The 26,668-nt window shown below is 40.6% G+C and overlaps 1 protein-coding gene across 4 annotated transcripts in view; it reads left to right on the forward strand.

The window, feature by feature from the left end:
* Positions 1–438: 438 nt before the first annotated feature.
* The window catches only part of CPNE4 (copine 4), a 233,255-nt gene continuing 207,025 nt past the window's right edge, over positions 439–26,668 (forward strand). For 2 of the 4 annotated variants that reach the window (XM_067291399.1, XM_067291401.1), the window contains exon 1: positions 502–583. The gene's annotated coding sequence lies outside the window, so the exon portion shown is untranslated. Of the gene's footprint in view, positions 584–26,668 lie in introns of all 4 variants that reach the window. The other 2 variants (XM_067291402.1, XM_067291400.1) reach the window with 2 other exon arrangements.

The raw sequence follows: 26,668 nt of genomic DNA on the forward strand, positions 1-26,668 counted from the left end.
TGGCTCGCTCCCCTCGGCTTTTTATGGCCGGGGCTGAGTTTTTTGTGAAGGCCGGAGGCCTGGCGCGAAGCCCAGCTGTGCCAGCTGCCAGGGCAGGGAGCTGGGCCGGGAGGCTGGGGCCGGGCTGGGCGCGGGGCGGCGGCGAGCGGGCGGGGACGGGACACTAACGTGGCGGCCTCGCTATCAGCCGCTCGGCCGCCACGGCCCGTCCCGCGCCTCTCGCCACCTCGTCGCGGGCACGCGGCTCGGCCGGGCCGCAGGCGGCGGCCCCGCGGCGGGCTGCGGAGGCCGCGTGCCCGCCAGGGCCCCCAGGGGGCGCTGCCGCGGGCTCCGCCGCTCCGGCTCCGCCGCCGCGCCGGGGCCGGGGCGGCTCCGGGCGCGGGGGGGCGCCCGGCGCGTCAAGGCGGGCGCGCCCGCCTCCTCCCTCCCCTCCCCTGCGCGGCGGCGGTGGAGCTGCCGGTCTCCCTCGCTCCTCTTCACATGGAGCTCGCCCTGCCGCGGGGACAGCACTCCTGTCCTCCCGCCAGCCGCTGAGAGGGGGACCCGGCGCGCGCGAAGGGGGCTCCCCGCCGCCGGGAGGCAGGTAGGGGCGGGCGGCGGCGCGGAGGGAGAGTTTGGGCGGCGGGGGGCTCGCGCGGCCGTTGGCGGCGGCGCTCCGCCCCGCCCGGCCGTTAGTAACGGCGCGGCGCGCGCCGGGACGGGACGGGGAGGCGGGCAGGGGAGCGGGGCGCCTCGCAGCCCGCTCTCCCGCCGTCCGCTCTGCCGGCGTTTCGCTTGCCTCGGCCGCTTCTCCCTGCTGGGCAGTTCCGGCGAGGTCTTGGGTGCCCCCGAGGCGGGAGAGGCGGCTTCTCTGGCTCGCTTGTGAAGGCATCGCAGGTAACTTCTCCTGCAGCCGGCAGCGGCTATAGCCGGCAGCTCCGTGCTTTCTGCTGGAAACGGTCCCCTCGAAAGCAACTTCAGGAAGGAGCCGGAGTTGAGAAATCTGCTTTTCCTGTTTAATCGAAGGCAGTTTAGTTTATTTAAAGAGCCGCGAGTCCTCCACTGTCCTTGCCGCTTTTTCCTGTAGTTGTCACTGTCGAGGTTGCACCCGGAGAGCAAGCCCGTTATTTGCGAAATTTTTTCATGTCAGTTCTTTTTGCTTGCTGCCGAAGGAAGAGCGCTAATATGACTAACTTCTGTGGTTGGTAGGTTAAACACAAGGCAAACTCCAGGTGTCATTAAAGTGAGAGTTATGGGTTTGCCTGGTTCCTATAATCTGATGTTCTTATAGCTCAAAATAAACCTTTTCATTAGAAGAAATATGGATCCAGCTTTTGCAGCCTTTGATTGATTAGACCTCCCTCACCTAACTCAGGAGGGAGTTTTGCCTGATTAAGACCTATAAAACTGTGCTGAGGTTTGTTACACAATCAGCTGTAGTGTGCAGTATGGGCTCGGTTAGATAACTTTGCATCTGGGTCCTGTTTTCACTGGTCCAGCTGAAGTACTTTAAAGTCAAATTAGTTTAGGTGCTCCACTTTAAGGAGTGAGACCTGTAAAGCTGAGATGTACAAGGGGGAGAGAGTAGTATTTTACTGAAGAAAACTAAACTAGAGAAATGGGTGACACTTACTAGAGATACTGACTGAAATTCAGAAATACACAAAAATGTGTATTTTGATAGCAGGTAAAGTCACCTATTTTCATACTGAAATGTGTTTTATTCTTTATTTGTGGTAGTTCTTAGTTGTGCCTAAGAACCTCTAGTTGAGAACCAGGGATCGGCTGTAGTAAAAGATGTAGTAAAAGATGACACATGCAGTCATAGTCTCCTCACTAAAGAGCTCACCTTCTTATGCAATTATGCAAAAATCTTACAGTCCGAGAATCATGTGCAGAAAAACTTTCAGGTTGCCAACCACCAGACATGTGAGCTGATTGTTCACTTACTGCCACTTCATTTTCTCTGTGATTCTTTTTTTTCGCCTAAAATATTTGACAGTAAGCATATATATGGGTTCTAGTAAGCTTCCCAGATATCACTTGTTTGTGGAACTTTATTTGTTGCTGCAACTGCAAATGTTGCTCTAAAAATGCTTTTCTTTAAGGTGTAATAGAAAGTAAAAGAAAACAGAAGCTTTCTTATACTCAGATTAATAGTACTATAGGACCAGTCTTTGAAGAAACACTTTTTGTGTATGCTGTAACTATTTTTAGATGAAAAAACTCCTTTGGGATGGCATTTCTCCAGTTCATTATTGGGTCGTTGGAATTTCAGGTGGTCAAAGTCTTAGTCTAGTTCTTTGGATGGGGGAGGAAAAAAAAAAGCACTGCATGGTATTCTGTGAAGTTCAAATGCAGGCTATTGGAAAGTTTCAAATGGCTCTAAAATAATCTCTGGTGGGAAGGTGTATTTACTGTGTTTGGGGCAATTGGCTTTGGATACAGAAGAACAGATAGTGTTTCTGAAATGGGGGCATACCAGTGTAACTCTTCTAGCTTTGGTAGTTCAGTATTGCTTTTCCTTCACTGACAACTTGGTCCAGCACAAATATGTGCATGTAAATCCAGTGTGTGTGCAGACAGATAGGCATTTTAGGATTACTAATCTCATAGCCACGTTGGAAGCTTGGATACTTGCTTTCCTTGAACATAAGTCTGTTGAAGAACTTAGGCATCTGCTTAAGAGCTTTCCTGGACTAGGACCACAGAAGACAAATTATGTATCACTAAATTAACAGTTTTCCTGAATATTTTAACTTTAATAAAATGCAAAAATAGCTTCTTAATGTTAACATGAAGAGCACTATTTTTTTTAGCTGGACTATCAAGCCTAGCTGTTCATCTCCTAATCTTAGAGGAGACATTTTTCTAGGGTTAGGTGTTTAAATGTATCCCGGTTCAAGATACTGCAGTGTGGTGAATTATGGAGTTCTCATTCTGTTAATGAGAATTGGATGTTTGTATATCAAGCAGAAAGTTGATGTGATCCAGGTAACTTTTTAATAGCATGCCAAAGCTGTGAGCTCTTGATCCTCAGAAAAGCTAATGGAATATACATTGTACTGGTAAGCATCAGATGCTGTTTGACAGAAGATACTTATATGGCAGCCATAATTGTTATATCACAAGTGCTAATTTATCTTCATAGAGATGGGGCAGGAAAATACCATGGACATAGAGAGGCTAAGTGCCTTGCCGACGCACTTAGGAAGCCCGAAAGAGAAAGAAATTGAAGCTAGATGGCAAAAGCTCTAGACTGGCAACTAGATTGTTTACCTTCTTTAGTGTAGATTATTTGGTTTATGCCATAATAAGATAAAGGAATTTCTAGGTATTGCATCCAGTAGTTGGCTAACAATGTTAGAAGTTTAAAGTTTGCTTTTCTACTGTATGTCTTTCTATAGTTTGGACACGCATGATATTTGGTAGGTGTTGGTATTCTATTATGTTGTCATAGTTTCCCTTCTCCTGGGTTTGGTGCTTTTTAAAACTGAGGGGTAGGGGGAAGGAGGGAAGTAAAGCATCTAGTAGACCCCATGCAAAAAGAACAGTTTGTTAATGGATTGTCAGGGTGAGGAGTTGGAATGTGAGATAGTCAGCAGTCAGTATTATGATTCCTGATGCAACTGTTAGTCAGCAACACTTTACGTAAATATCCGAAATAAAATTTAATACCATCTGCTGTAGTGTATTTCATCATTAAGATGACTTCACGCAGGAAGTTTTAACTTGAGGAATAAGGATATGTGCTACAAAGAATTGTTGGAGTTGCTTTGAAAATAGTAACTTTGATTTTTCTTGGTGGTTATGGCTCAAAGTTCTCCACCCCATGATTGCATTTTTACACTAAAAACTGTAACACACAGTCTTTTAAAGAGTGGCTAAATAATCTTAGTCAAGCGCCTTGCAGAAAAACTGCAGAATCACTGCATAGCAAGTAGCTCTGAGGAGCTTCACTTTTTTCTGCACTTGGAGCTGAAACGCCCTCTCCCAGTTCACTTGTATGTGCCACTGGTGCTAGCTGTTGACACCGAAGGGCATTTATTCCACATAGACTCAGCTTTCAGTGGGCAAAGACCATCATGTTGTCTCTCACTAGTCAGCTAGTTGTAGTTTCTGCGTTTACCACAAACTGATGAGAAGAACTGTATTAATTTTTCTTTCCTTGCCATTTTACACAGCAAACGCTATAGAGTTGTGAAGTTTCCCTTCTGGCTCTGATTTAGGAACGTATTCATCTTTAAGGTGGTGTGCATGTCGTTTAACAGTGCTGGCCCTCAGAGAGAGAGGGAAGTTTGAAAGTGGCATTTGTGCCCTAGAAAAATCTATACAGAGATAACGAGAGCTAAGAGGATGCTTAAAAACTATCACATGCCCAAGTGTTTTTGTGAATAAACTTGAGTGCTTTGCTGAATCATAGCTCTGAGCACGCAGACACAATATACCTATAAAGTATGCTACAGCTGACTGCAGTGCTGTGTAAAGTGCTTGTAAAATATTTTAGTGTAGGTGTTTGGAGACTGTCTGAACTGCAAAAATGAAATATGAGAGGATTCATACATGCTATTAAACAAGAATGGAAATGCAACATTGCCAGTGGGTTAATTCAGACATTGTCATGAAATCCAACCAGAACGTATCCCATTCTCTCTCATATTCAAATAATTGGGTTAAAACTGAGTAAAAAAAAAAATTGAGTAAATGTCAGAATTCCCATTGATTTCACTAAGGAAATGACATACAAAGGGTGTGTTCCAGTAAATCGGCAAGGGAGTTCTATTAGTTACCTGAAGTAACTCTTGGATTTGCCTGATGTTAATATTTTTGTTACAGTGCATGATATTGATTTGATAATTGGGAATAGTACAAAATATTCTCACAGCCCACACGAAAGCCGAACCCCAGTACTGAATTGTGGCTTTGCCTCCCAGCCCGTTAATTTGATTAATCGCACAAAGATTGTTAATGACAGCAGATGCCCTGTGAGCTGCCTGCTCACAGCACGCACTGGCGAGCGCTTGGCTTTGCTGGCTTGCCGATGCCGTGAGTATTGCAGAGGGAAATAAAAGGGGTATTTTGGGGGGGGGGGTGCCCCCCGCCCCCCTTCGGGTAGGGGGGATGGCGCAGCCCGCTAGGAGCGGCGCGGAGCCGCGCGGGGGCGCCCGAGGACAGGCGGAGCGCGGGGATCCCCTGGAGGGGGGTGCAGGGGACCCAGGGATCACGATTGATTTACCGAGCGGGGAAATTAATCCCAATTAACCCAAAGAATGGATCGGTTAAACTACCTCACCTGCCTGGGCACACTCCTATTCGCAGTTAGAGGGGCTGTATTTTGATCTTAATTTGCTGATAATAGTGAGGTAAAAATCAAAGTACGGCCATTCTAATTGCAGTTTAGGTGGTTCACATGGAGAATTAATGAAATTAAAGTAATCCACATAAAATTGTATCAGGTGAATTTTGCTGCGCATCCCTGTGTGAAGAAGCCCAGCGTTGTATGGCTCTGGGGAGAGAGTCTCCGAGCGCCTGCACTGGTTCTTGGGGTGAGCGGGGTGTCACACCACAGCGGGGCCCTCCGTGTCAGCAGGGCGAGCTGCTGTGTATTCTCACACAACTCTCTTGCAAGTTAATAGTTTCCTCAGGAGTTTCATCCAAGGTTACACACCTCTGCTGTGTCAAAACGATGCCTTGGATCACGTCAGCGTGATCTTGTATATATTTGACACTGATGTGCTTTATAATTAGTTCTTTGCCTGGTCTTACACCACGACAAGCTGTGCTGATACAGAGTGCCTAAGCTGTTTTTTAAAAAACAAAAACAAAAAACTGAAGCTCAAGATGTGGCCAAGAGAGGCAAAGGAGCAATTGACCAGAGATGAGGAGATGCAAGTTATTTTGAATTGGTACTCTACACTGGCCTGCTATATTATATACTGTTTGAGAATGAGGAGAGAGTACGGTAGGTAACATTGGAGAGGGGAAAAATAAGAACAGGTTTTATAGATGAGTTTTTTGGGAAAGGCAATATGGAGCAGAAGAGAGAAGATACTTTTGGTATTTGGTGAGGGCTGGAAGGATCAGAAGTTACAAGTGGGTTTTAATGAAAAAAAACAGTGGGTAAAGTCCTGGCTCTTGTGATGTGCAAAGCAAAACTTTTATGTTGCCTTCACTGGTGCTAGGATTATTCCTGGCTTGAATGTCAGGAAATAGAGCTCAGTCTCTCTTTTGTATTTGTAAATTTACGGATTTAGAATACTTGTTATCTGCAATGGAAGATGAGGTCAAACTCAGGAAAAACTTTCTTGCTGGAGCAGTAGTGTAATTGAAATAAATTTTTGAAGGATGTGACACTTCTGTCATCAGGAGGTTTTAAGAACTTAAAATGACTACGAGGAGTTTTTGAGATATAGTTTATTCAGTCTTGGGGCAATTGATACACCAGCTATGACCTTTGTGATTTTGTAAAATTTTGCAGAAAGTTGACTTTTATGTTTGATCCTTTCTACACAGGATGTAAAATTTTCTTAAATTGTTAATCTCTGTGCAGCAGATCAGGGAAGCCTATGTGTTTCTGGCATAAGATCACAGGAGTAAACAAATTTCTTTTTTTCCTTCCTTCTTGAACTGAGATTGATAGTGTGCAGCAGCTAGTGGTACTGGTTTGTAAGCTGGTTATTTATGCCATTCTTTGTGCTCTTTTTGCTGTTGTAGTTTAGCCAATGGTAAGTGTGTGTGCATGTATGTACACACACACTCTCTCTTACTTTAGACAACCAGAAGTGGTCTCTATAGCTTGGTTTTATGTGTGACTCTTAGTCTGGCATCTTTGGATAGAGCCATCCCAGTTGTACTGCTAGAGATAGGTAAAGTGTGATGTGACTGACATCCCACTTATAAATAAAGACAGAGACTGTTGTCTCTTTATCTAAAAGGTGCCACTTAAAAATCTGCCAACTTTGTGGCATAAGCACTCATCAGGTGTCATCAAGGTGGCTGGCGCATCAGTCATCTTCTCATTCTACTTCTGGAATAGAATGTGAGTATTTGGATCATTAAGGATTCTTATGCATCAGAGTTCCTTTGAGTAAGGAATCCAGTTTGAGGGTGATGAAATTTCGGTAGTCTTTTTGTTTCCAAAAACAAGACTAACAGAAATATAATCAGCTGAATGGATGACAGGACTGAATACTGCCTGAAATGCACCAGCTTTTACCAGAATGTGTATGCAGAAAGTGGTGCAGGGTTTCTTTCCCTCCCTCCGTGATCTTTGCCTCCTGCTGTAGCAAAACATCAAATTGCAGTGGTTCTTACACTCAGCTGCCATTTTTTTTTACATAACTGTTTTTCAAAGTGTTTACATAACTCAGGCAGCAAATTTGACCAGCAATTTGTGGATGGATTTGCCTTTTTTTGGTTAAAAAATACTTGAAGTATGTCAGAGAGGTGTTGGTTAGGAGTTGAGCAAAACTTTTTTGAAGAACTGTCCTTGAAACCTTTTGGAGTTAAGTGGTCCAAGAGGCATATATTTTGAAGGTTGGCTATGATTCTTGGGAGTGTTGACTGGGAAGTGTGTAAAAGTAGCTACTCTAGTGTGCAATGGAAATATCTTTGGTTTGAACACTCCAGTGTTAACAGAAGGTAGTTGCACAGTAGAGATGCTTGTTTCCTGCCCTGAATACATCTTTAATTTCTACGTTACCACTCATGCTGTTAATATATGAATTTCCTTTCTTGTCCTGCTAAATTATATTCAGCATTCTTAAGAAATAAGCCTGTTCCTGCCAGTTTTAGTTACGTAATCAGTATTAAGAAATTCTAAACCTGGCCTGTACTGAATAAGATGAAACATGACTTTTACAAGTGGTGATGATGAAGCCAAATATGTTCTGCAGGCAGTTTGGATCATAACTAGCGAAAAGCAGATTTTTACATGGCTTCAATTTTATTACCTTCTTAGATAAAACGTTTTTCACTGTGGGCAAGTAGTTATTGTATAGTCAATTTCTTTAGTAAGTACCTAGAGTTAATTTACTTATTTGCATTTATGTCTTGGCGATGCTTTATTGTGAAAGTGGTTATGTTTAACAACCCATTTAGCAGGTGAGTGATTCTTTTATGCTGTTGTATCCATTTTCCAGTGGCCATCCATGACTTGTCAGATACTAATTTTCCAAAGGGTGCAGTCTTATATCTGTGATCAGAGGCTAAATTGGAGTTGAATGAAATAGCAAAGAGAGAATGTTTGATCAATTTGAAATGGTCCATTTGCCCTGCAGTTTGAGAGAAAATCAGGGAAGATGAATACAGCAAGTGGCATGTGTTGTAGCCAATCTCCTTAACTTCACTACAAAATATGAGCTTCGCTTTAGAAATGTTGACAGAGTACCACTGTGTAGGTTGGCAGCAGGATGCATAAGATACGCAAAAGTGGCAGTGCCTTGTCGTTTTTTGAAAGAGATGGGAAAACTAAAGAGAGCAGCCCTGATGTTTTTCATGCAGCTATTGCCAAGAAACTTCAGTTGAACATAATCCTTTATCGATGGTGGTTTCCTTGGCTTAGTTACAATATAAGTTAGAACAAAAATTCAGTTTCTGTAAACTGATTCTGATGTGACCTGTCCTTGGCCCCAATAGCAAAGAACTTTTGTGGTAGGAATTTCTTCCTTCTACTGTCTCAGGTAAACATCTTGAAGCCATATGAGGATGCTGTGTGAGGCCTGTAGGACCAGGCCATTCCTGTTTTAAATAGTTTGCTAGATTGTGTTTGCTGCTTCCGAGCATCCAGATATATTTCTAACACATTCATCTTTAAGGCACTCGGACCTCAAACAGAAAAGACAAAATGAGCTTTAAGCATGAGTGGGATTTGGCAACACAGGTTTTTCAGGCTGTCGTTTGGCCTTGTCTCTGTGCACCATTAGTCACTTCCCAGGTATTCAGGGTACATGGAGAAAGGCTGTGTGGTCTAAGAGCACTGATTTTGCAGCCTAAGTGTTGTGGTGAGTTTTCCTTTCCTATGTAGCAGAAGGGAGGCAATTAGAACATTTTGCTGTTGTGAGAAAGGAGCAAGGATGCTAAAACAAATCAAAACTAATGATTCCAAGAAAATGAGACAAAATCCTTGTTCCTCTGCTGACAGCTGACATTTCCATTGACTTCTGAGTAGACAGTCTGTACTTCAGGAATCTGTGGCTTTGTGACATCTTTCATGAATAAGAAAAGTGAGGTAAAGATGTTAAGAGGCTTTTGTGGATTCATTCTTACTTCAGAGTGTGAGGTTTAAGTATTTAATGTGTGTGGAATACTTTTAAAATAGAAAGTGAGACAGGAAAAAGTATATTGTATCTCCTTTTTCTGGGAGTTCATGATGTAATGCTGTGTTTGGAGATTTGACTACAAAAGGTTTTCTGAGCATGACTTGTTTGTCACTTAGCTGCTCTTCCTAACTGTTCTTGGATAAAATATCCATTGGTGTAATTTGTAAGGTATAAGCTCTGTTGGCTTCTGATTTATTTCTTTGTAGCACTGGTGTCTAACCCATGGCAGAATTAGAGCATTTGCAGGGCTCAGTTTTAGGAGTTTTTGTTTTTTTTCCTTCAACAAAAAACTGAAGTTATGGAAGTTTTGTTCACAAAGCCATCCAAAATCATGGAGCTGGATGGAATACAAGTTAAAAAAAAATAAATGCTGTGACACATGTTAGCATTATACATTGCCTGTATTGTCATCTTGATTTCTTTTTAGAAAAGGAAGAACTTACACTTTTTAGAAGTGGAAGTAAACAAGAAAAAGTTATGATCAGTGTTCTGAAATCAAATGTAAACATTTGAAAAATGAGGATTCTTTGTTTTCTATTTAAACAAATAATTTATAAAGATTTCCAACTGAGGACTGGGCTTTTATATGTTTTATTCAGAGATAGTCTTTTTCAGCACTCATTTAATGTATAGCTCTTTGTTCTACTAAGCTTTTACTACTACTGTATTTTAAAATAGAATTTAAGGTTCTTGTGTTTTGTTTTCTCCCTTATATTAAGAATAAAACAACTTTAAAAACTCTTACTTCTAATTACTTCTAAGAGTTAATTTATAACTCTTATTAGTCTATTTATAGTGTTATGCTTCTAATCCATTGACAGGAATTGAAGCAAATTTGCTTTCTTGGTTTCATGTGTCAGGAAAGATTTGTTATTGCTTGCAGGGTAGGGCGAATAATGTGTTTTTGTTTTGGTCACTGAACCAATCAACTGCAAATGCTTGTTTGGTTTGTTCTGATGCAGAACTTCATCTAACTTTTTTCATTTTGTAAGGATTTGGGGAGGGTCAAATGGAAGGTTTTTCCTTCTCTTAAAATATTTTGTTTGCATCTGAAGTAGTTTTGACGGCAGTAGAACATGTAGGTGTTCCTGGAAAAATCGACAGCAAGTATTGCTGTTCCACTGGTGCATGGGCCAATGGTTAGAACACTTACTGTGGGTGGATTGAAACTTTACTTATTCTTTAAAATATTTGTATCAGAGCTTGGCCAGAAAATAAGAGAATATCCTGGCTTCCCTGCTCAGCCAGCCATGATAGGGAGAGGAGGCACAGTGCCTGAGGTTTCAGCTTGGCCTCAGGTTGCATGGGGGAGCACATTATATGAAGTGGTACATCATCCACAGGAGAGACACAGATAGTGCCATTAAACCAGCTGTATCGATACTAATATTGGATGCTATTTGGAAGGAGAGAAGAAAGCCTTTGAATCTGCTTGGTAGAGGAAGGATTTGAACCTCTCTCTCCTTTTTATCCAAAGGATATTGGCCCTGGGGTGACAAAGGGTGAAACTTTTCTCCCCCTTCCTTTCCTCCCTGCTCCCAAAAACTTTAGGGTGTTTTCCCTCTACCCCATTCAAGTTGATAGGAAACTCCAAACACTATTGCTGTAGCACAAGATACTACTAGATATCAGGGAAAGTGATGAATCTCACTTTTTTTCTGCTGTTGTGTTTGTAGGCTGGCAGGAATGGAGACAGACTGAGGTATTCTGGGGAAAGGGGAGTTCAAATGTACAGGCTGGCTGGGCAGCCATGCAAGATGGCATATCTGATTCTCTTTCCTGCCATGGCCTCGCTTATGAGGTGTATGTTTGGGAGCAGGTTTTAACCCTCAGGGAAGGAAGAGGCAATGCGAAAGGCTGAAGCAGGAAAAAAAGGGAAGGAAAGATGGAGAAAAAAAAAAAAAAAAGGAAAATCTGCCTTCGTTACAGTCTAACCAACCTGTGAATTCTCACAAATGCTGAATAGTGTTGCTCCTGTTTTTTATAAGATGCATCTGTGGTTCACGCTGCCTTAGTCTTTGAATGAGTCTCAAACATTGCTGCTGTGCTTTTTTAAAATCCTGTGTAAAGAGGAGAAGTAATTCTACTCAAACTCTACTAATTGGGAACTGAGGAACAGCAGGGTTATATAATTTGTCTGAGATCATACCAGGAATCTCTGGCAGAGTGGGGCACCAGAACAGGGATGTCTGGACTTCCAGTCCAGCACAGAGCCATCTGTATTTCCCCTAAAAAAAAGTCTGTGTTATATTTTATGCATATTGCAAAGAGAGCGGAAAGTTTGATCCAAAAATTCTGTTTCATTTCTATTCTAACATACTATGTGGCAGGCAGAAGTACTTGTTAGTGATATTTTAGTAGCGCAGGGTATGCTTTTGGGCTATATAGTAGCACTTGTGGAAAAATTACAATTTATGAAGAGATTTAGAGTTATTTGTCTTCCATGAGCTGTTTACTTCATCAACTGAGCTAACATCTATTAAATGTTCATTCTAAGTATAATACCCTCAAGAGTCAATTTAGGTAAACTGCAGTACCTCTCTAGGCTAAAAATTGCTTTGCATAATGCATGTAGAAAAATCCATTAAATTATTTTTTTCTTTCCCTCTCAGGCTTTCTTATACTTTAAAATGAAAAAAAAATTTTTTTTTTAATGGAGGAGTAGGGAAGTGGAGAAAGCTCCTTTGTCAACTGCATAAATGGACAGTCAGAGCTTTTGTGTGTAAGGTTTTTTTTTAATTGTGTCTTCAATTTTCTTCTCTTTTAAGTTGAATATGTTATCATGACTGCAAACTTTCACACTCCTATTGTAATCGACAATAGTCTAATAACCTTTAGAGCTTTGGCATTTTCCAGCCTGCCAGCCAAATGAATGTTTGGAAGAATGTCGAAGACAGTGACTTAAATCATGTTGCAATGCACAGTTAGGCTGTCCTTTACTTCAAATACTGTATGGTATTTATAAAACCATGTGCCTGCAGCAGTGAATGATGTTTGAGGGTCAGCATCACCTTTGCTTATTGTTTGAGAAGACAGACAGCTGCACGGGGTTGAAGGTGAGAAACAAGACACTGCTGAGCTCCATAGCTTCCTGGGCTGAGAGCTCGGGAGGCTTGGAGGGAGAATGGGTCCAAGTGAGACCAGCCTGTGGAGGTGTGGGTCCTGGTGGAGAGCTGGAGGGGTTCAGCTCATGTGGAGCTAAATCTGCTCCGAATGAGGATGGGCTACTGCCTAGCACTGCTGTGACACCACTGTCATTCTGTCTCTCACAGGTTCACCTATCCTCTTTGTTCACCTGTTACTGGGTGTTTAAAGGAGAAGGGAAGTCTGTTTTAACTCCTGAAGTTTAAGACATAGCTGTTAAGGGGTAGGTCATAAGTGCTGCAAAGAACTAATGCATACAAAGAAGTTGGAAAGTTTTTTTTTGTTTTGTTTTGTTTTTTGCTTTTTCTTCCTTTAACCTCTAGCATGTTTTGGTGATATTATACAATGGTTTTAGCAGGTTGAGTATTCCTGTATGATGTCCTAATGTTAGTTTTACTAGGATGTTTTAATGAGTCAAAAATAAAAATAACATTTTGGGACTTTGCGTGAGGATTCTTCTGTGTTTAAGTGTGGCTGAACTTCAAATTATTCACTGTGGCAAGGGATGGGGGAACACCACCAGACTATCAGTGAATATTAACATTGCTTTTGTTGCTACTGCTGATACAGTTGCTCAATAAGGCTTTTAGTTACCTGTACTTCAGTGAACCTCTTCCCGCAAATACCACCGGTTAATTCCAAGCATAGGAAAAGGAATTAAGCTACCATTACCGGGCTCTGAACTCTCAACCAAAGAGGGCTTGCAAGTTACTGTGAGTTTCTCCATGTTTATGCTCTTACCTACTTTGCACCTACTTTAGGCTATCATAATTCTTAGTCGAATGTTGGAAACAAATCTTTGGCTGCAAACAGATGTTCATTTTGCTGCCCTGTTTGAAGCTAATGTCACCTGCTGATATCTGCCAGTACTATGTTGCCAGAGATTGCCCCTCTACAGCTTTCCTGGCAGAAGAGATTTATAAGAATTTTCTAGTTTCTTTCTTAAGGCTAAATCCATCAGACTAGTTTAACCTGCTTTACATGTGCTGGTGGGTTTGAATTAGCCCATAGCCTGTTGACTTTGCTGAAAGGAGATTAGAGAGTACTTTCTACCAGTGGAGCTATAGGGAAGCAACTATGACAAATTTAAACAGCACAGCTGCCTACAGAAGACAACATCTATTTAGAGCCTCTGATTTGTCACCAGCACATACATCTTATGTCTATTAATCCAAGCTAAAGTGTGTAGAAGTGCTTTTGCTAGTATGCTTGTTTTGTATACTAGCAGTAGGTTTGGTCTGGTTTATCCTAGTATAAGTTATGATCATGGTAGGAGGGTTCTTCCATTTTGATGTCCTAACAAAGACTTTTAAGTTTAGGCAAAGGCACAGTGTTGATTTCCCCACTTGATCATGCTTTGACTGTTTTAAAAACTTTACATAATAAGAATCTAGCCTTATCAACTAAAGCAGCTTCAGCTTGCTACGCTTTGCTGGGACCTGCTGGACAAGCCGAAAGCTGTTTTCAAGCAGTCAAAACTATGTAAAAATTTCTCTGTGTAAACTGTCCAAAAAGTCCAGCAAGTCCTGCCAAGCATCCTTCCCAAGCCATGATCCCAAAATTGCTAATTGTTGTTTGGTTTGAATTCTCCTTCCCTTCACCCTCATGTACTATACTATGCTGGTAATTTTCTGGCAGTCAAACTGCAACTCTCCATTCAAAATTCAGTGTTTTTCCTCATCTCTTTTGTTGTTTTCTCACTTGACATCTTTACCATCTATCTTTCTTTATAAAAGACTCTCACTGAACTCCAGGAGCCGTATTTTCCATGCTGAAAGTATATATATTTTTTGATCAACAGAAATTTAATGCCACGTAGGAGGGTAGCCATAAAAGGTTTCTCCTGCTTTCCCCCCCCCCCTTTTAAAAATATCTCTAGCACACTTTAAAGAAGAAGCAATCTGTGAAGGTGTTCTAAATAATTTCGTAAGTCCTAATTTTTTCATATTTGCATGTTTCTCTACATGAAATATATGCTATAAAAAAGTCAGTGTTGCAGCAAGAACTAACAGATCTCTTAGCAGGACAACTGAAAACTCATTATGTTAAAAATAAACAAACAAACCATAGATATTGTAAGCCAATTATATGTCAGCTGGAAATATCCTTTAAACCAGAGTCTTTCAGTAAGATTTTTTTTTTTAAATAATGAGAGTAGTTAACCTTTGGAAGCACATAGTTATGTATATAGTGAATTCATTGTTATTGAACACCTTATCTGTAATTTCTATCTTTTTAGAAGTTCTTCCTGTCACTCAAAGAGAAGTTACAGGTTTGCCTTTAAACTTCATAGGCGAAATATTACTCCCTCTCTTATGCAGAATATCAAGCTTGTTCTTCACAATGATCCATTCTGCCCTTAACCTGGTTGCAGAATCAGCACTTCAGACTGCCAGCTTTGTGAGGGCTTGGGTTATCTGTGTAGATGGCATTTTACATTTGTTATAAGGTACTCATCTAGTTGTATCCTATCTGGGGTTTGATGTAAATAATATCTCTGTGGATTTTCTGCAGTAAAACCAAATTTGCAGCTTTTGGGGAAAATGGAATTGAGGAAGGAAGAGTTCAGTACGTTCCACTACTTTGGTGGTGAACTAGGAGAGATGGGATGATTTAGCAACAATGAGGTAAGAAAGCAGAAAAGGACTTCTGCAATGATTCACTTTCTCATCCATGGCAGCCATAGAAACATATCTGAAAGCCCTTCTTTCTAGTTTCCAGTAAAACTGTTACTGTGTCTACAGTAAATTGGATAATAAAATTGCAAATGGGTCTCCCCTTAAGACTTCTTGTTTGTAAGGTGACAAGAGATTGATGGGTACTCCCCCCCACCCCAGAATGTTTCTGCAACTCTGTCCTCCCGTCCTTGTGCTTTGCCGATTACAGTCAAGGCAGCCTACCCCAGAAACAGCATTTTCTTTACGGGACTGTATACCAGACAGGGCTACAAACTAAGGGAATATAAAAGCCCCAAAGAATCTCCATGTGTGGATCCATCAAAGCATCACAGAAACAAGTGTGGCTACGTCAGGACTCTCTGAGGGTGTGCTGGATGGGGGGAAGGGCACTACTTGTTCCTGGTGTTGTACGTGGTAATAGTGTCCTATTTTAGACTTTCTCTGACCTGAATCTGTCATCTGTAAGGAAAGGTTGTTTTAAAGTGCATGGAGACCAAAGAATGCTTTTCCCAGCCACTGCTGTACATCATTTAACTCTCTTTATGTTAATGGAGGTAAATAAAATATAAACAGTATGCACACTGTCAGAGCTGAAGAAATGTTATGACTGGTAGGTGTTTTAAAAAGAAAAAGCAGTTTTAGGGAGAGGTGGGTTTTCTTTATGAGAGACTGTAATCAGCCAGTCTTGGTGAGTATTGTAGTCCTGTCTGATGTTGCTCATGAATCAGAAAAGGAGGAGATGGAAGACCCATTGAAAGGACTAATTTTAAAAGACTGAATAAGTGCAAGATGAATTTTGAATGATAAGATGGAGTTCTGCTTCAGGACTCTGGTGCTGACGTGAGGGCTCATCAGTGTTGTGCACTGGAGTGAATTTGCTGGTGCCAGGAGTTCGTTCTGCATTTGTATAACAAACTTAGATGGCAGCTTGTAGGTTAGCTGTCAGCAGGTGGCACAAGGCATACTTTCCTGCCTCTGGAGCCTTAGTGTATAGACCATATAGTGATCCTGCTGCTGGGTATGTTGTGCTGCCACTCAGTAATTCCTGAGTGAAATAAAATAACTCACTTAAGTATGACATGAAAGTGTGTGGGGATGCTGTTTATTAAAAAGAAATGTGGAAAAATGTCTCTGCTCTGAATTGTTTCCATCTGCCTTCCTCCTCGGTTCTTGCTTTGGCCTCTGCTCCAGGAGGTCTGCAATTCCCTTTGCTTGACAGAGGAGATGGGTGCTCTGTGCTGTTTAGAAAAGGCAAGTTGGTGCCCTTGATGATGTGAAATGGGCACGTTAATGTCCCTTATGTCAAACATCACCTTCTCAAGTCTGTGCAGTATTTGAACTACATGCTCTGAATGCTTTTATAGTACCTGTATCGCCTCTCTTTCTGTTCTAGGCACATTTGAAAACGGTCACAGAATATTACATAACTGGTGCAGTAACTGTTGTTACTAATGCACTGTTCCTAATACTGTTAAATTGCATTGCCTCTAGATTAATAGTGGGGAGAATTGCTTATAATGAACATAGGATCCTTGATATGATTGTGCCTGAGGTGCCTTTTTTTGGCGCTGACAGTGCCTTTACTTCTTTTGTAACCCTGCTAATTTGGCTCCTTGAATATAGGTTTGAAATGTGAAGCAGGTGATTTGAAAATGGGCATCTGGAAGTACTGGTATGAATATTTAGAAGTGGTGGAGTGGAGGGAATGTCCCAGTAAGTCCTTGTTTTATCCCATTTCCCTGTATAAGAGTTCCCAGTGTATCACTGAAGAGCTGGTATGGTATCCCAGCAGGTACCATCTTTTTAAAGCATTAAAGTGGTGAGTGTATGGTTACCATCCTTCATATTCAAGCTACACACACACTTTTCTCTCTCAGTTTAAGTTCAGCCACCTCTAACTCGCTCATGCAAGTCCCTTTGATTAGTTAATTTACTGCCTTTATTGAATGTCATTCTGAAATTAAAAGGCTGGCACATGAAAGCTTCAATACAGGACCTTTGCTGGTCCTATTTGTTGAGCAGCCCAGTCCTTTTAATCAAGTAACTGAATTGCTCTGTTCCATCAGGCATGTTCTGGTCTCCTGAGTCTCAAGGAACTCATTTGCAGGAAGAAAAAATGTTAAACCTATTCTAATTTAATAATCTATGTTCAGAAAAGGGTAAAATTGTTATTTAGGTAAGTAGATAATGAGAAACCAATTTTTAAAGGAATTACTAAGACTGCATACATGCTTTGGCAATTTTTCATGGTAAATTCAAGTATTAAGGTAATGCAGTTTTCAAGATTTTGATTTATACTGCTAATTATACAGTCCTGCCTTCCTCTGTAGGATGGTCTAAAGTGCTGTGCAAAAGTCATCCTATGAAGTTTATTTGTTGTGGTTATTTGAGACAATCTGTTTGGCTAATGTATGTTTGTATCCTTTGGGGGGGAAGGGGAATGTTATCTGCTTGTTGCTGTAAATAATGGAAGAAGTTTCTTGCTAAGACTCCAAGATGAGGTATAGAATGGATGAGTAGGATTAGAAAAGATAATCAGGAAATAAACCATGTAGAATGAAAAGGTGCTGCAAAGCACTGAGCTCTCTGAGTTGCTGCTGGTGTTAACAGCCTTTCAAAGATGCGTATGGAAAGACAACTGAAGAATTGCTCACTGTGGCCAAAGTTGGTGTTACAATGTTGGGTTAGAAATACTGTTTTAGCTCAATACTGTTTTAGCTCAAGCATTAAATTCATATGCAGCCACCAAAATGGAAGGTGCAAAACCAAGAACCATCTCTGTGCAATCCCTTCTTCATCATGTCACTTGGGGCATCTGTCTTATTCCTTGCCTCTAGTTCTATGCAGACATGATGAAAAATAGGGTAGAGTGACTTGCTGAAGCTTTATTGGAAAGTTGCACTGGGAATTTGAAGTTGGCTTTTCCAAATCCTGTTCTACTGCACTGTCATTCAGAACCAGACCTTCCCCAGTCTAAACTAATTCTAAAAGAAAAGCTAACGGCAAGCATCTACGGAATTAGATACTTGCCCAAGTCTTGTCTGCATTGGTGGAAATCAATGGGAAGTTAGGCACCAAAAAAGTGTGGAGCTGTCCTTGCTCTGTATTTAATGACTTCTTAAAATTTCTTTTTGCTAGCAGTCACTCTAAACTAATTGAGTCAAAGTTTTAGCTAGACAAAAACTGAGGCATGTGTGACCACACCTTTGCTTTTGCTTGTTTTCCAGCAGCCTTTCTTGAATGCAAATGCCTGGATAAACATTCTTCTAATCCTAGTTTAGTCATTTAACCTAGGTCAATAACTAGTCCTTGTGTGCTTACAAAACTGAAGCGCCGTGTCTCTGGTGTAGTGCAGGCACGTGATTGGACAATTGATCTGGAAAGTAAACAGGAAACCTCAGCAAATGGTATCAAACAGTGCAAAATATCTGCTATAGACTTAGTATAGGATCATTGCCATCTCTTGCATGACAACCAGTGCAGAGTTGTTAAGAACAGAAAAATGCATGGATTTTCACCAAAGTTGTATAAAAACATACACCTTTTCTTTCCAGTGTTGTTTTTAAGGAGTGTTTTTAAGTGTGACTCTCTAAAGTGAAAACACTTTTTTTTTTCAATACTGTTGTCTTGATGTGACCTTTGTAGTTAAGGGCTGTACATATTTCAGTTATGGTATTAGAATCTTGTGTATTAAGTATTTGCCAGCTCAGTTTTCATTTAAACATATAGTGGTTATGGGTGATAGTGTGTGCTTTATGTGGGCTTGTGTAACGCACTACTACCACAAGTTAGTCGCCAACTCCTCAGTAGGTGCCAGACACTTACCTTCATAGCAAATTCAAATGCCAGGAAAAAGAATCAATATAACTTTCCTTATTATATTCTGAACTTTTAATAAAAGCTATTGGGAGTACTACATGATACTGTGGAGCATGTTCTGTGTAGCAGTTAAATAAGAAATATCCTTAATGTGAAAGGAACTATTGATCTCTGAAGCTTATCTGTTCCTTGAATGCTGTTCCTCTGAAGACACAGTTGAATTGCTTTTTGAATGACACTCTTGAGTATACTGGCTGTATGTTTTTTATTTATTTTATTTTATTTTTTGTAACCATTCCCATCATCAAATGTATTAGAGGATTTAAATTTCCTGCTGTTGTGGAAAGGATTAAAGCCATTGTGGTTGTAAATCTGGGCAGAGCCACATAACCAAGAGATGGTGAGAAATGGTGAATAATACTGCTGAATTTTCTTAAACTGAGCAATTGGGGTAAAATAGGACAAGATCAATTTGAAACTACCAACTTTTATCCATTTTTTTAATGGAAAACAAACTTGTTTTCAATTGACACAAAATGTTTCATTGGCTAAGCACTTCTCAAATGTTGAAATTAGGGATTTAGACTTCTTAAATATTCCCTTCTTTGGGGTTTGACCAGGGTCCTTTGCAGTCTAAATTACTCTGAATCTCTCTTACCCCCCTCCCCTTTGAGCCAAAACTATTTAATTTAATTTCAAAGAATTTTGTTTTCCATGAAAGTCTGTTTTGTGAAGGATATACTGCTTGTTTAGAGCAGGCTGTGTTTTCCTAATAGTGAATGTGAATGAAGGATTGAAGGAGGACTGTACTGCTGAAAAGAGTGTCAATACTGTGGGTAGATGATCAGAAGTTAAGATGAGATGACGCTTGCAGAGCTATTTCCATAGCTGTTGCTGTTTAGCACAGATTTGCTTGAAGTCAGTGACAATTATATCAGCGTTTTATTTGGCCCTGTGTTTCTTGTCTTTTTTATCTAACAAATTCATCTAAGTCTAAAAACAGAGTTTTAAATTTATGCTTGAGTTATTTTTATGCAATACAACTATAATACAGTTTCCCTAATTTTGTCATTCATTTTTGTATTGAAAAAAGTAACCCCACTGTTGACATGTCATTAAGATTTCTGCACTCAAAGGTCAGTTCCCCCTGGAGTTTCCTTTCGTCTGGAAGATGGCATATATTAAAATTTTATAACAGTTCCCATTAGTTCCAATGCTATAATCCTGGAATCAATCTGGCTGCCCTTCTTCATAGCCTGTCAAGTGCAATAAATGCTTTAGATGAGCAATAAAGAGATTGGAATGGATTCACTCTTATAAACAAGACCTGTTTGCATACTTAAGATTTAAACCTGGCCACTGTTGTGCTGATAAGGCTCCTTTCAATTCAGGTGATGCATTAAGTACAAATGTATGTGGATGCAGGGCTGCAGACCTGTAGCCGTAACTTCTTTCACTTCATATTCTGCTCTTTGTACACAAGTAAAAAGAAGTCATCTCATCTTGGTGTGAGTGTGGATGCACAACACTCCCAAGGTTTTGGAAGGGAAAGGAATTGTTATGGGATTCTCAGGAGTGGTGTCTGTCCTTTCCACTTCTCCTCTCTCCTTGTCTTTGTTTGGCATTTGCTCTTCACTTTGGCCATTGCAGCCCATGGGAGAATTAGCACTGGAGAGTCCCTCCCAGCTGTTGGGAAGGGGATCCAGATCATTCAAGAATAGGTTCCTTTGATTGTGCGTGAGAAGACTGGCCTGTAGGGAAGCTGAGATGGAGGGAGGAAGGTTCAGAGGTGATATGGAGCATTTCTCAAAGGTAGTCTAAATAGACTGGATGGTTTAATAGTTGTAGTGGGAGTGGACTTGAGAGCACAGGCCAGAATCCTGCTTGTCCTTCAGACACGTTAAAATGAGGGTTCTGAAAGATGGATGAAAGACTGGATTTCAGATGTTTCCATCAGAAAACTTTAAGGTCAAGGCAATTATTTTTTCCTGCAGACTTGCTCTATAGTAACTAACACAATGGTCTGGTGCCTCTGGTCACTGTTTCAGTGTGGATAATAATCTGACTAACTTAAAAACTTGGGGAGAGTCACTAAATTCACACTGAAAATATAGGATAAATTTTTCCCAAACAGCATGACTTTTCATAATTGATTGCATATTTTAAAATATCAGTGTCCTACTAAGTTTACATTTCACCCATTGCATTCATCAATAATATTAAGGGGAAAAAAAACACAGCAGCTAAGAAAAAAATCACCATTTCCTTTTAAATCTCCTTAAAATGTATGTATCTTGTCATGGCCTTTTCAAAGAATATTAGAATGGATATTTGAGAACTAGTATTACATTTCACTTTGTATTTGTAAATAAGGTGTTCGCCCTCTTGGCCAGGTCTTTAACAGGGAGCATGTTGCCTGGGCCAAACTTCCATGATGGTATCTGTTTGGATGAGCTGCTGCTTTTTACTTTTTACTTTTACTGGACTGAGAGGTACTGATAGAGCTGCCAGATACCACTACAAAAACTTGTAACAATTCTGGCATTAGGGAATTTTGTGTTCTCATATGATGTGATTGGTTGACTGTTTTTGTTTTGTGGGTTTTTTTGTTGTTGAGTTTGGATTTGGGGGAGAGGGTGAAAAGAGGGAGTTAGTGCCTTAATAGCTTTCTCACGTCATGCAGCCACTAAGTTTGCCCAGCAAAATAAACAAAAATGGCAAGTGACTTCTGTCTCATCCTCCGCTTCTGTACCTATAAATAACTTCAGGCCTGCAACCTTCTGTTCCCATGGATAAATGAATGAATGAATTAAAAAAAAAAAAAACAGAGGAAGACACATGGATTAAATTAGGCACTTAATTTCCTCAAAGTATGGAGAGCCTTTCAGTGTCCTGTGCAAACTGATGAGTCACATGAAATTATTTCAGACAGTAAGGCCACCAGAAGTTTATCTTGAGGGGTGATGAAAGTTAGTTTAAGTGTTATTTTAAAGAACGAAAGGTACTGATAAACTTCAGGGTGTTGGCCGGTTATCTTCTGCTATGTTGAGAAGGGGGAGAGAAATGCCTCCCTTTAATGTAGGCATAATTTGATGTTAATAACCTAAAACTTGATGTTTTTTTCAGAATGAATGTTTTTCTTGTTGCAGATATCACAGCACTGTATTGTCTTCAGTACATATGATCTAGGGAAGCTGCAATACTGCTCTGCACCCCTTTACATTAACAGAAAGAGCGTAGTGTCAGTTACTCCTGTCATCCAACAGTTCACACTACAAAATTTCATTCTCGCTTTCTTTATGGCTTTGATAAACTTTTGTATTGGACTTTGTGTTCCATATCAAATGCCACCTCCTAACTCTAAAGGAAAGCCAAAACACCCCTCAATTAAGCTTCCAGAAAAGTGACATTTTTGTACTTGTTTAAATAAAACACAGTGGTCTTTTGTTTGAGCAAAACTGGGCTTTCTGTGTTTTAGAGGAGATTCAGTCTTCTGTTTCAAATAATATCAACCCAGAAAAGGTGAATATAAAAAGTGCACTAGACTGGACTGACACTTCTCTGAGCATGCTAGTGTACCTCTGACTGCTCACCAGGCTACATATGTGTCTTTGCTTCTGAGCCACTCAACAGTCTTCAGGTCAGAGCTACAGGGATCAGGTCAGGATTTGTGTAATGGCTTCTCCCCTAGCCTCCAGTCTCCCTACTGCTTCCAGTTGCTCTCTCCTCTCCTCTCTTGGCAGAATGGAGCAAGAGCTGTGTATGGGAAAAGAAACAAACAGATTAGCCGCTGGTGGCAAGGAAGGAGAGCTATAGGCTAGGCAAGGAGACTGCATAGGCCAGGCAACAATTTGGTTGGGTTTGGAGGAGTAGGTGAGAACAGAGGAGAGACTGGTGCTGTGGATTAGGGTGGCAGGGAGCGCAAAGCTGAGAGACAAGAAATACAGGCTTGAACGGTTATTTAGGAGGGTGACTGGGACTGGCTGAGCATGGAGGCTTGGACAGTGGGAGCAAAAAGTGAAGATTATTTTTTCTTTTAATAAAAAACCTCTGTTGTGGTAGGAAGATCAGAGAGGCTGGCAGCTGAACAAGGAAACTTGATATGAATTTGGTCTGGTTAACCAGGATGAAGAGCAGAGATTGAGACTGAGCTAAGGGTAGAAAAGAGACAGGATAGGGAGAGGTTGTAGAAGACAGTGCAGGAGGGATGAATAAAGAAACTGTGTTTCTTTCTGCAGTCTGCAATGGGACCTGAGATTTCCGTTTCTGCCATTGCTGTACATCTAGCACATATAGTAAAGCTCCTGATTAAAAAAAAAAAAAAAAAAAGACACCCCCCCCCAAATCCTCACCTTGTTTAACCAAGTGCTCACCTCCTGTCACCTCTGCCACTTTTGCTATGTTTGTTGGCACAAGAATTTTTGCATTTAGTGTACCCACTATAAGTATCTTGTTATATAGCATGCTAGCAACTATCATCAGGTGGTAAGCTGCACTCCTGTGTGTCTGTATGGTGACATATCTGAAAGCGTTTGGATGGGTGAAGCTCCACTGCACAAGCAGAGACTGCCCTCACAGGCTACATCTCATCAGTCTTTACTTTGCTGTGGTCTACAGAAGAGGAAAGTCTGCTGCTGCTGTCAGCTTCTGCATTAGCTTGAATGACAGATGTCCATGTGGTAAGAAACTCAGTCTTGTTGAAGCCTTGTTTGTAAGTGTTTGATACCATCAAATGTTTGTTGGAATGGATTGACTGATTATGGCTTGCTTTCTGATTTATATTTATGTAATTTATGTAATATGCCAGATATAAATCTCCCAGCCTCCCCTTTTAAAAATACAAACTCACAGTTAAGGTGGCAAAGCCAAACACTCAAGGATCAGGAAATGCCTGAAAAAAAAAAAAAAAAGCCATGTGGACTTAATTGAGCCTTCTTGTTTGTATGATATGACACTGTCTATTAATAAGTGATCATATACCTTTTTTTTCTGTGAGAATCCTGCAAAAGTAGGGCCATTGCCTGTTTAGGGCCTGACTTTACTGCTCCTTTTGAGTACAGGCTTATAGATGGCTCATGCCGTAGCTTTCCTGCACCAAAGATCAAATGCTGCAAAATCATGTGGTTACAGGGACTCTACTACCCTTTGAAGTAAATAGCATCTTTTCATTGACTTCAGTAGGCTTCGGAGCAGGCTGAGAATTAAGATAAAATTTGTCCTGGAATTTCTTCCTTCTCCAATGACCTAATTGATGGCAAGACATGTAAAAGATCTGCTTCAGTGCAGCTCAGTAGCTGGTTACTTTTAGAAAGATTTTTTCTGTTTGTTTTTCAGAGACTAAATCATGCAAAAAAGGGTATTTTTTTAAAGTATTTGTCTAGTTGCTTCACTGTTCAAATGTGATCTTTTACGCAATTTATTAGAATTTTTAACTTAGGTGGAAAAACATCCTGAACAGTAAAGATTTATGTTCCAATCTTATAATGCAATTTACATTGTTGTAAATGATCTAAAATTAGGTGAAAAATCAATTTCTTCTATAACAAAGGGAATAACAAAGACCGAAGCATTTGGTAGCACAAGCTGTATGTAATTGCGATGGAAGAGTTGCAACACTTCAGTGTTAGGATATCACTGGAGAGAATTTTAAGGGTTTGAAAATCTGCATAGCTGTATTGCCTATCCTTTAATCAAAGGATGTTAATGTAAAAGAGGATAAAGTCATTTTGATCTGCTTGGAAGATGGTTACTGATAACAGGTATCTATCTTCTGACATGTACGTCCCATTTCCATATATCTGTGGCAAATTTTCTGTAAGGGTCTGATTTTCTTGCTCGGTGTGCGGCAGCTCTTCTAGGGATAATACTCTCAAATCAAGTCACTCAAGCACCTCAGTGAATGAGAGAAGTCTCTGGCTTGGAGAGCGATTGAAATTCTAGAGAAACACTGGGGAGATACCATTCTGTAGCCATAAAATGATTATAACTGAGCAAATAGTTTTGAATGGATACTTTATGTAATGGATTTTTGTCTCCTCTGCAGAATGTCCATGAAGGTGGTAATATGCCCAGTGTGTTTGCTGTTCAATAAAATTTAAGTAGCAAACAACATTCTTCAATAAATATTGATTTCCATTTTTATTGTGTACTTGTGACTAGCCAGCTGGTGATATTTATTCATTCTGATTTGACCTTATGTGGCCAAAATCTCATGGAAAGTGGATTTTCTTTTAATGGCATAGAAAGTGCCTCCTTTAACAGTGTTTTGTTGTTTGTTGCTCTGTTGCTCTGAAGAGGAACTGCAGAGAGATTTCCTCACTCTTTTTTTTTTTTTTTTTTTTTTTTTTTTTTTTTTTTCCGAGAGAGAGAGAGAGGATAAGCAGGCCTGGTATAATTATGATCTATAGTGATCATCACAGTTTTTGGAGCAGACTGCAGACTTTGTGAAGGGAAGTTTAACTTTGCTGGATATAGTTGACTCAGCATTCCAGAAATATATTCTTCTCTCTTGCCAGCTTAATGAATCCTATCATGTCTCAAAGAGCTCCCATTATTGTTAGAGATGGAGAATGTTAGTGCCACACTGTGTGTGTCCTCTGAATTCCACCTCTTATCTATTAAATCTGATTCTAGAGCAGCAAGCTCATCTGTCCAAAGCTGGCAATGTGAACAACATTGCATTGCTGCCAAAAAAGGTTTCGAAGTTGACCAAGGTAGAGATGGGACAGAAGGGATCTTTGAGAGTCAGGGCTGTAAGTCTGACAAAGAAAAATAAATACAATGGGTAAATCAGAAGTGTACAGTTTTGAAAAGAGTTTCACAAGAGCCACTACTTACTCTGTTTTTTGAGGGGGAATGTTGAATTTTGTTATTTTAAGAGTTTCAATCCTGCAGTGTACTAAATGTCTGAAATCCCGCTCATGGGTTGCTTAGTGGCAGGAACACCTTGCTGTGTTCATAACGACCTCTGAAGGTCTGTCCTTTCCTCTCCCTTGGCTTCTGCAGTACTCCTTGACCACACAGTTGCCATAGTGACACTAGTTGTCTCACTAAACACCCTAGAATAATTGGGGTAAGTGCATTAAAAGGTGTGTCTAGGTATTTTACCCTTGGACAAAATATTGCCTTTATCAGAATTAAGCTTCTGGCTCTGGAGATGTTGAGATGTTGATTGTGCTTAGTCTGGCTGAGAGTTGGATGTAGGACTGGCCATGAACAAACCTCACTGTCACCCCAAAAAGAAGCAGTTGGTCTGTTTTGATTATCAGCAAGATGAGCTGTAGGATGTGTCATTCACTTCTAATCATCCAAGAGTAGAGTATGTGGGTACAGCTACTGTGTTGGCAGTAGAGGACAAAATGAATATCCCAGATCTTACCTTAGGGCCAGATCATTGACTACTGCAAAAAGAGTAGTGTTTCCTTTCTTCCCCACTGCCCCCTCGATTTCACAGGAGCTCTGTCCAATCACAGCAGTTGAGCTTTTAGCTCCCCTAATATCTGGTCTGAAGACATGGGCAGGTTTTTTTTCAGGTAAAAAGAGGAGAGCTTTAGCCTTGCCTTCTCAGAGTTTGGAAAGACTGGGATGCCTTTTTTGAAGGACAGAGTCATTTGCTGTCTTGGTGAGTACTTGAAGGAGCTCTTATTGCAGTCCTACAGGCAACAAGTCAGTGAAGGAGCTTCATCACTCCGTGTGTGGACTGTGTCTTGACTTGGAATTTGTGAATGG

Source organism: Apteryx mantelli, chromosome 2 (genome assembly GCF_036417845.1).
Source record: "Apteryx mantelli isolate bAptMan1 chromosome 2, bAptMan1.hap1, whole genome shotgun sequence".
Classification (NCBI taxonomy): Eukaryota; Metazoa; Chordata; class Aves; order Apterygiformes; family Apterygidae; genus Apteryx; species Apteryx mantelli.